The 10,755-nt window shown below is 37.6% G+C and overlaps 1 long non-coding RNA gene across 1 annotated transcript in view; it reads left to right on the top strand.

Moving 5' to 3' along the window:
• LOC125483299 overlaps positions 1-9,594 on the top strand; it is a 29,355-nt gene extending 19,761 nt beyond the window's left edge. Inside the window, exon 4 of the long non-coding RNA XR_007262258.1 lies at positions 9,332-9,594. This is a non-coding gene — a long non-coding RNA (uncharacterized LOC125483299). The remainder of the gene's footprint in view (positions 1-9,331) is intronic.
• The last annotated feature ends 1,161 nt before the right edge of the window (positions 9,595-10,755 follow it).

Raw genomic sequence — 10,755 nt, 5'->3', positions numbered from 1 at the left:
GATCTTTTCTGTCCTCGCTGTGAGCCGACTGGATAGCGAGGACAGAAAAGATCAGTTTCAGTAGCACACAGGTCAATTACCAGAGAGAAAGATTTAATGTAATAGTCATTCCTCAGCCTCCTCTGCTGTAAGGAGTCTATCCAGTCATTCCTCATAGTTGCAGTTTTCAAGCTCGGCAATGTTCTTGTAAATCTCCTCCTTACTGTCTCCAGACCAATTATGTCCTTCCTGTAATCCAGTGACCGAAACTATATGTCATATTCCAGCTGTATCCTAACTACCATTTTAAAGAGTTCCAACATTACATCCCTACTTTTGTATTCTATACCTCATCCAATAAAGGAAATCATTTACCTGCCCTGCCTCTTTCGGGGACCCATGGACATGGACTTTAAAAGGATCTCCAATTTCTTTATCATCTCAATATACTCCCATTTATCGTGTAGTTCCTTGTTTTGTTTGTCTTTTCCAAATGCAATACCTCGCGTTTCTCCGGGTTGAATTTCATTTGCCACTTTTCCATTCCCTTAAGCAAATCATTGATTGCATTCTGGCATCGACAGCTGTCCTGTCCACTATCAACTGCATGGTTAATTTTTGTGTCATCTCAAAGTTTCCCAATCATGCCACACATATTTAAGTCCAAATCATTCATTTATATGACATAAAGCAAGGAACCCAACACTGAGCACTGTGCAACACTACTGGAAACCAATTTTCATTCACAAAAACATTCATCATCCCTTTGTTTCCTGTTACTGAGCCAATCTGCTTCCTACAGGCTTTTAGTTTCCTGACCAGTCTGTTATTTAGTACCTTGTGAAATGCTTTTCTAAAATCCAAGTAGACATAACACACTTCACTGCCTTCATCTGTCCTCCTTGTTATTTCAAATAAATTAGTGATGCATGATTTCCCTTAATGTAACAACTGTATCTTTTTATTTTACTTTTTTGATTGAGGACTGTATTGGAAAAAGAACCATTTTACAATGAAGGACTGAGAAATGATTTGCTATACTTTTAAAAGCAAGTTATTGAAAGTCGTTGCGAGTCATGTGTTACAAAGTTGTGTAGAGTACTTGTGAAGTGGAAAGCAGAAAGTTAGAATTGGTAAAAATGATAGGGGGAAAGAGTGCATAGTCCCTTTAAGAAGTGATGTGCTTTTCTAAGCTTGGAGATTTAAACAAAAATGTCTGCAAGCAGCTGCAGATATACAGACAGTTCTGAAATTGAAACATTTGTATTAATTGGCTGTATGGTTGGAAACCTAGGCTTGTTTTGATGTTAAGGTAACCAGCTTGAATATCAGCCAATTAATTTAGAACAGGCACTTAGAGACTGAAAACCAATTGAATTTAAATCTGATGGTGTTGACAACCTAGGACCAATCCTATTTTAAGAAAATTGAACAGTCATCATAAGAAGCCGGTTTTTGAAAATCAGTGTGAGAGCGAACTGCCATCAGAATAGTAAAACTCTGGTTCTCACAGAAATCTTTAAATCTTCTGATTAAGCACCATCTGAAAGGTATGATGGCATCCTTAGTTAATATTCCTGACAAAGGATTAGACAAAGAGAATTCCTGACTGAAGAATAGCAGAAAAGGCGCAGAACATTCCAGAAGATCATCCTGACTGTAGTTTTGAGATCCTAAGTTTTAATTTATTTTTCTTATTAATTTGGTTTATATAAGTGGGACTTGTATTTATTGGAACAACATACCATTAGAATTTTGTTTTATTTGGGAATAGTTGGAGGGGAATTGTTTGGTTTGTTAGTAGTACTGTTAATTTGATCACTGTTAGAGTTAGTTAAATAAATTGTTACTTGTTATAAAGTGAATATTGGGGAGTTCATTTCATTTAACCACCCTTCGGTAACAGATTGGGGGCCTGAGAGCAAGGTTATACTACTTTTCACACTTCCTCTAACAGATTACAAGGCAAGGCGAGCTTCTCTGGGTATATAGGTTTTAGTTATCAGAGGGAGGTCGACCTCTCCTTTGTAACACGTGTTTACTCTGCTTTGCAAGCAATGCGGAAAGTTGTAAGTAGACAGAACAGCAGCAGAGCATGTATACTATACACAGTGAAAAATTTGGTTGCCAACGAGTAGTTGATTGGTGTCCACAATTAGTCATAATTCCATAAACCAAAGGTCATCAGCCTGTCTGCGGCTCTCTGGTTCCTGGGTAGCTGACCAGCTCATGGGTGTGAACAATACAGTGAGAAGTCTTTGGATCTTTAGAAGGGGAAATAGTGTCCACATCTCTCTCCAGTTTAAAAAATACATGAAATTTAAAAAGGCCAGCGGTTTTCTACCATCAGTGATTGCTTTTAACCACCAAGTCAAAGACTATAATTTGTGAAACAGTCATTCTGTGCCCCCTCTGAAGAAGTGAAAGAATCTGAAGGACAAACTCAGAGAACTGAAGGACTTGGGGGAACAAAAGGAATCCCTTCCTCAAATCCTGAAGACTGGTGCCATTAGAATAGTCCCCCTAGTATCATCCCTTCAGTGATAGCACCAGTTTTGTTTTTCTGTGTAGGGAAGGTAGAGTTATACATCAATAATTCATAGTTACTTATGTGGTTGAAATTATTTATTTACAATAAATGGTCATGCTTATTAAGTGCATGAACCTGGTCCATGTTTTCTGTTAACCTGAGTCTATCAGACAAATAAATTGGGGACTTTGTGTACTTAGATAACATTTTTAACCTTTGACTCCAGGAATAGTGGGGCGTGATTTCCAGTGTAATAACATTACAAACCCATGTTCCCTATCCTCCCTGATTAATCTGTGCCTTTCTAAGCAACAGTTTGTCCTGTCACTCAATTAATTCTAATAATTTATAATTGTTTGCCTTATCCTTCGTACCTTTTTAAACCAAGTTTAATGCTTGTGGAGTACCAGTCCTCTAGTATTGCACCTATAACTAGAGAAGATTGGAAAATTATCCTTGGGATATCTTCTAATTCCACCCTGCCTTTGTTTAACAGCCTTGAATACCATCCATCTGATCCTGCTGATCTTTCTACTTTCAAAGATAACAGTTCCATTAGTATCTCCTCTCACATTATATTTACTGAATCTAATAGAATCTGACAGTCTGAAATAGTTGCCTGGATAGTTAGAAAATGTGAGACAGAGAAAAAAGTTGATCAACTCCTGAGTAATCTCGCCAGTCCCCTCTATCAAACCAATCATTCTCACAGATGCATTCCATGCCCTTTGACCAACCAATTTCTTTCTCCCTTCTCCAACTCATCCATTCACTTTGCCCATTCACATACACCGATACACAGAAAAGTAATGGGATCTTTTAGTACTTGATTGAATGTGGCACCTAGTGCTGTTAAGATGGGGCATGGCTTCCGCAGTGACTCCCTTTGCTGCTTTCACCTTGGATTGCTACAGTCTTCTGCATCACGTTTCACAATCGGGGCTTTTTCAATCCAACTAGGTAAGTGGGCAGAATTTTTGTCTGATCAGTGTCAGATTCTGGCTCCGGTACTGACCAGAAGATTTAGACCGTGTTAATAATCTGTAAATCTCAAATGCACATCTCATCAAAATCTCCTTATAGGATTTTAGCTGCCTTCTCCGAGTCCACAATTTCTCCCAGCTTGCAAACGCATTCTAACTGCAAACTTGTTTATACGTGTTTAGCAAATATAAGCGGGATTTAAGCTTTGTTCCCTGGTTCACTACATGCAACCCATGTGGCCTAGTTCTCCTTATGACTTCTACTTTCTTACTTTTACCCAGTACTGATCCAAATCCTAATTTATGATTGACCACTAGCTTCCGTTTCCTGAGTGCAGTTTCAGTGTTACTCTTGTGACATGTAGGTCATTTTTGGTTGATCCAATCTTCTATTTGGAATTACAGCATTTGGTCAGGTAAGCACAGAAAGATAATCCATTCTTTTACAATACTTAGAAATTGTTAATAAGGAGCACAAAAGCAGCGGTAAAGATTTGAATTGAAGGTTGGAAAAGCATTTTTGTTCTTGCACTCACAGTCACAGAGACTCATTTTTACAAAAGTCTTTTTTTGACTTGCATTGTCTGAACTATGACTTAATGCAAATATAGTTATCTGCTGCTTTCTATGTTAACTGCAATTACTGGTATTGAATCTATGCTTTACATCCAGTTTGACGTTGGAAGAGCCAATGTAGTTGTTGTGCATTTATTAGTTGTAATATCTGTTTGCTCATATAAATTGTAAACTAGAAGCTGTAGTGAGTTTAAATGTAAATGGTTCACTATTTAATAAGGTTGAGTGCTGCACTTCAAAGGGGAGAAAGTTAGCTGCACAGTAGCTCCAGGCAGGGGTGAGTCTATCTTGCTATGAGAACCCAGACTCTGATCTAATAAAGATGTAATTCAAAATGAGCCACAGAAGTCCCAATTTATGTAATTGCTATGTTGGATCAGTTACTGCAAAAGATGCCTTTAGAATTCACTGAAGAAAGAAACATCTGAACAATCATAGTGTCTGGTTGAAATAACATATTGTGGAAACCGTTTCACTTCTGGAGCTGCATAATTGCTAACGAACTCCTATAATAACTTGAAAGGCCCTCTTGCTGTGTTTGAGGTACTTGATTAGTTGTGGAAGAGGAAGCACAACATTATGATGCTAGCAAGTTCTACAATGCAAACTAATCTTTTCAAAAGCTGACCACTGACAAACCATTCAATTGTAAAGCTTTATTTTCAGGGAACGGTGTTAGGTTTTCCATATAGGACTGTGAAAGATTCCATTCAGATATATCCAAAATAGGGATGAAATTAATTTTGGGTGCATGATGGTAACTATTCAAAATATTGACATTACAGATTAAACAATTGTTTAACCTCTGAAATGAATGAGCCTCAGTAATTATGGTGAAGCTTCGTGTTGTGACTAGTAACTGTACAACAACAATTTGCTTTTATGCAGTATCAATAATGTTCTAAAATACCCTGCCATGCTTGTGTAAGATAACTTGTATACTTGTCAAAGTTTCAATATTCGTCTTGAAGAAAGACATCAGACAGTCAGCAGTAGATTTTTCAATCTAGTTCACTTGATTTACATGTCTAAATTTAATAAACTGCCTTGAACATATTGATAAAGCTCTTTACAACTGCTCGCTTCATACCACTTGTAGTTTGCCATGGTTGGGCAGGTGGAAATTTTAAACTAAAATATTCATTTGGGGTTTCTCAATTTCTCAACAATTTGTTTTTATTGAGTGATTTTTAAGTGATAGTGATTTTAAATGAGTCTTCAGTTTTGCTGAGAATTCTGCAGTTTTTTATTTGTTTATGAAATGTGGGTGCCAGTATTTATTGTTCATCTCTAACTCTTATTGAGAAGATGGCAGTAGCTGCCTTCTTGAAATGTTGTAGTCTATTTGCTGTCAGTAGACCCACAATACCATTAGGGAGGGAATTCCAGCGACACTGAAGGAATAATGGTATACTTCAAAGTCAGGATGGTGAGTGGCTTGGAGAATAACTTGCAGGTGATATGTTCTCATGAATCTGCTTCTGATGTCCTTCATGATAGCGGTTGTGGGTTTGGAAGGTGTTGTCTAAGAAGTCCTGGTGAATTTCTGCAGTAGATGGTGTCTTCTGGACAGTACATACTGCTGCTACTGAGCACCTATGGTGGAGGGAGTGAACGTTTGTGGATGCGCCAGTCAAATGGGCTGCTTTGTCCCGGACGGTGTCAAACTTCTTGGGTTGGAGCTGGACTCATCCAGACAACTGGGGGTATTCCATCACACTCCTCAATAGTGCATTGTAAATGGGGGGCAAACTGCAATGAGGTCAGAAGCTGAGTGACATATCAGAACCCAAACTGAACATCAGTGAGCAAGTACTCAACAAGTGCCGAATGATAGGACAGTGGATGAAACCTTCTATCAGTTTCTTGGTAATCAAAGAAGGTAAACATTCAAGTGCTGTTCAAGTTAAATATGTTTCCTTATTTTTATCTGACTGATTCTTTTTATTATTTTGAAGGCCCTTATCAAGTTTGTTTGAAAATAAGTTTAATTACTTGAGCCAACTTAGTGCTGATTCCTTGAATCACCTGATCATACTTGTCTAAGAGAGGTCAATTTCGCTTGATGGGCTGGATAGCCAGATTATGATGCAGAGTGACAACAACAGCATGGGTGTACTGCCTGCGCCTGCTGATTCAATGAAGGACCCTGCTCCTTGCCTAACCCTCAGGTTAAACCACAACCAATTGTGTGTCGGTCTTTCTTTCTGTCACGCGCACACACACACGTTTGCTCTCTTGCACTCGCGCGCTCACTCTTGTGCTCTCTATCTGTCTCTCGCGCTCCGTCTCTCCATCTCACGCACACTCCCTCTCTCTCTCTCTCTCATGTGCCTCTTTCATTTCTAGATCAAAGTCACAGTGTCCGATATGTATGGGATCCTGGTTGCATTTTAACTGCTACTTGAGTAGAGTGTTAATTAGTATTGTTGGGAAATCAACAATTTCATTGAAGATTGAAGTAAATTTAAAGAAGAATTCTTAAAGGGAACAGGACTGTGCTGCTTAGACCTCTGCTTATGCCTCCAGCCAGGAGACATTAGCAATATGCAGACATATGATCAGGATTGCCCAAACTTCATTTCCTCCCTCTGTTCGGCTATCATTTCCAGCTAATATTGGTGAAGGCATTGTTCAATGACATTGGAATCTGTCATGAATTCATATATTAGGGTGACTATGCCATCTGTTCCCATCAGCTTTGAAGGATTTGAATCTGCCTGTTACATTTTTCTCCAACATTGTATTTCTCAATCAGAGCTCAGCAATGTGCCCACATTTTATAATTTTCTTTAAAACTTAAGATTTTTCTTGTCCCACTTCTCGAGCAGAAATTGCGTTGCGTATGTCTTTCAGAAAAGTAAAAACACATATTTGTTACTTACTAAGTTATGTCCACACCACTTGTACATATTTTGGGTAGCCACCTATATCAGGCTGTCTCCGATTACCCATTTATTACTTCCACTGAAGTCAGTTAGAGAAATGTCACTTATAACATATACATAATAGAGTCCCAGCTACTTTGGACAAGACAATAGACTATTCACACCATATTAATATATTGTATTTAAATCACTCTATGGGCCATGGGTCACACTATGTAGATGTCTTTTTCCCTGGTCTCGGAGTTTTAAAGTGATCGTTTTGGTAGTAGATTGAAGTCATCCGCTAGTGAAAATGACTGTTTCTCACACAACATTTAGAATGATTAAAGTGAAGACCCCCTGAGGAATTGAACTTGAGCACAGCATTTCGTGCTCGTTTTGCTGACTATCTTAGCTCCTGTAGAAGCAAAACCAACAGATGTGCAGTAGTGTCGGGCTGCGTATGCACATGGTTCACTACAATCAGACACTCGTTTGCAAGCAAGGTCTTATTCTCTCTAAAATGCTACATACGTTCAATTATGTCCAACACTTCTAATGGTCAAAATGCATTAATGCCAACGTGCCTGCTGTAAGCAGTGGATAATGTATATATGTATGTTAGGCAATTCAGAAATGAGATGTAAAGGACTGCAGAACAGAATGTATTAATGTCCGTTGACATGGGCATAGTGTGATCAGTGAGCTGATTTCACGCAATGGTAAAATGCCAAATATTATGGGCAGTCAAGCAGGACGTTCTAGGCTTCACCTTCAGGACGCCGTATTTAAAAGGCATCTGGAGAGTGTTACTATGTTACTATGTTTTGGGCTCTTGTCAGGTTACTTGAGTTGGATGAAAGCCTGCCCTATAGCCACATGGTGAGTTGCATCCTCCAAGGCCCCTGACTGGTTTTTCCCTCGTGATGCTGTCATGTGCAAGATATTTGTGGTTTTCAGCTTTACATTGCTAATTGCCACATGCATGGAAAGCACTGTCTGACTCTTCGTGACCTTCCCTACGACCATAAACCTTGAAATTTACAGCCTGCAAAAGTGTTTATCTCGTGTCCTTAACCTTATTATTCAAGGCTATGAAAGTTTTTTTTTGATCAGTAAGGGGATCAAGGATTGTTGGGGAAAAGGCAGGAAAGTGGAGTTAAGGTTTATCGGTTCAACCGTGATTTAATTGAATGGCAGAGCCGACTCATTGTGCTGAATGGATTAGATCTTAATGTCCTGTGGTAGGTAATCCCACAACCAACTGATCAAGTCAAAACTCTGCAGTTCTGCTGAAGAATCATACTAGGCTCGAAACATTAACCATGTTCCTATCTGCACAGATGCTGCCAAACCTGCTGAGTCTCTCCAGCATTTAGTGCACTTGTTAGAAAGTCTAAGTTTGCATGCAGTCCCATGTTTATGCAGGAAGTAATACAAATGCTTATAACTACAGTTGTATCAACTATTTAGATTGAAATATAGATTTTTTTGTATGAAATTCCTTCTCTTGTTAATTAATGTTGGAATTAGTTGATTTCAGTTGGTTTGTCACTGTTTTAAAGAGTTTTTAAAAATGCAGTCTTGTTCAGTATGGAGATTCCTTTTTGTAAAGGAATTAGTCTCTACCAGAATCATAACAAAAGATTTTCAGGTGAACAATGATGAACTGACCTGCTGATAATAAGTATTTGATATGTTTTCTAATTGTTCCCTCTTGTGTCTCATAAAGTAGAAAATGAATAGCTCAAAACTGACCTGTTTGTCTTTTCTTAGTGTATGATAAATCTGTCATGGATATTTCCTGTTTAATAACTCAATGCAAACTAAGAAATAAGGTATTGATAGTGCATCAGTGTAACCTAACCATATTGACCTTTTGGCAGTGCAAGCAATGTAGATGCACGGTTGGACAGGCTTGTTTACATTACCTTCCAAGTATTCTTTTTACAAGTGTTGTTGACAAAACGTAGGTTTAGAGAAGTGTTTGTTTTAAGATAAGTCTATGGAAAATACTTGCAATTCAAAATATTCACCCACTTTAAGGTGAACAAAGCATAAACTGAGTTCTTTTGTCACTTAACTCTACAGGAATATGAATTTTATAAAATATCTTGACAATTTGCTCAGATCTTAAGTCGGTTCTATTTGCTAATTTCAGGTTAAAGCATAACAATTTTCTTCAATGAAACTAGATCTTGGTACAGTCAAAAGAACTGTGCAAGCTGCGCCAGAAAGGACAGTAGTTTAATGTTTACAGAAAATGATCAGGGATGAGAAATAGAACAGAGTACAACTGAAGTTGATCCTTGAAGGAAATAATTCATTAGAGATTTTATTCGCTATGAATTGTGAACAATGTTGGATACAATGTAATTTTAATCTTTTATTTGCAGATATGCTTCAGAAGAAACCATCAATGGATGACTTTGTTGATGCCTTAGTGACAGATCTGGATTTAAACTTTGAAACATAATTGATGGACTCAGAGTAATTGATACATAAGTCTGCATGTTGTTTGAATTGCATCAGCATTCATGACATAATGCTGTATGTGTGTATATATTGTGATTTATAGACATAATTTCAATGTCATTTTGTAGTGATTGGAGCTTAATTTAACTTGTAATTTTCATTAAAGTATATGTTACTTTTTAAACATCAGTTTCTAATTTTTATTGAAGTTAAAAGGACGAAGAGGTTTTAATGTTTCTAAGTTTTACTTGATGAACCAGGAGAAACTTGCATTCTATACAGGGATGTGTTGCTACTTTTTGCAAATTAAGTTTGTTTGTTAACATCAGTAAGAGCTGGGATCACTTTGTTCCAATTTTTTTTTACTGTAATGTTATTGAATATGGGAAGGCTTCTTGCACAACATGCATAATCCACAAAAACACCAAGGATTTCTGTTATCATAAGCCACTGTGGTGAATATAATTGTGTCTCAAGGTCAGATTTCCATATATACCAAAATATATGCAAACTCAGCTTCTTACTTATGGTTTATCCATCACTGAATCTAAAGTAGTCTGTAACGAATCTTCCGATACACCTTACAGCTTAGGTGCCCCATGTTGTCAATTTCTCCCCAACAGTGAAATTGTATAAAACACTCTAGACACATTTTTCACTATAAATTACATTTACAGTTTTGATAAGTTATCTGTTTAAAAGTAATATTTTGAACTTGTGGATATAGTTCAGTAACTTACCTAGACATAATATCAAATCAGAATTTTATTTATTTCAATGATCTTGAAATACATTTAATTGCATGCACAAAAACAAAGTTGCTGGAAAAGCTCAGCAGGTCTGGCAGCATCTGTGGAGGAGAAAACAGAGTTAACGTTTCGGGTCCGGTGACCCTTCCTCAGAACGGGGCATTAATTGCATGCGTTTTTTTAATTGTCTTTTTTTTCATGGTGGTATATTCTTTTGACCTGTGTGATCCATTGCTTGTTTTTAGTTGTCTGGATATTTATTGTACCATCTGCTTAAGCATTTTACAGTGACAAATAGAGTGAATAATACTGCCTATTGCCACATACTAAACTATCCTTACCCGTTTTACACAAATGAAGAAACTTCTTAAATTCACTTCTCTACGTGCAATTGTAATTTATTCCAAGTTATGGAGAAATCAGCCGTTGAGCACACTGATCATGAAGTTGATGTGTTTTAGTCGACTTCTGTTTCACTCTGCACAGCCAACAGACTCAGAGTCCTACAGCGTGGAAACAGACCCTTCGATCCAACTAATCCATGCCAACTATGTTCTCAAACTAAATGTGTCCCACTTGCCTGTGTTTTGTCCAAA

The sequence above is a fragment of the Rhincodon typus genome, chromosome 6, assembly GCF_021869965.1.
Source record: "Rhincodon typus isolate 14 chromosome 6, sRhiTyp1.1, whole genome shotgun sequence".
Lineage (NCBI taxonomy): Eukaryota > Metazoa > Chordata > Chondrichthyes > Orectolobiformes > Rhincodontidae > Rhincodon > Rhincodon typus.
The sequence above is the reverse complement of the archived record's forward strand: the minus strand, read 5'-3'. Positions and strand labels throughout refer to the sequence as shown.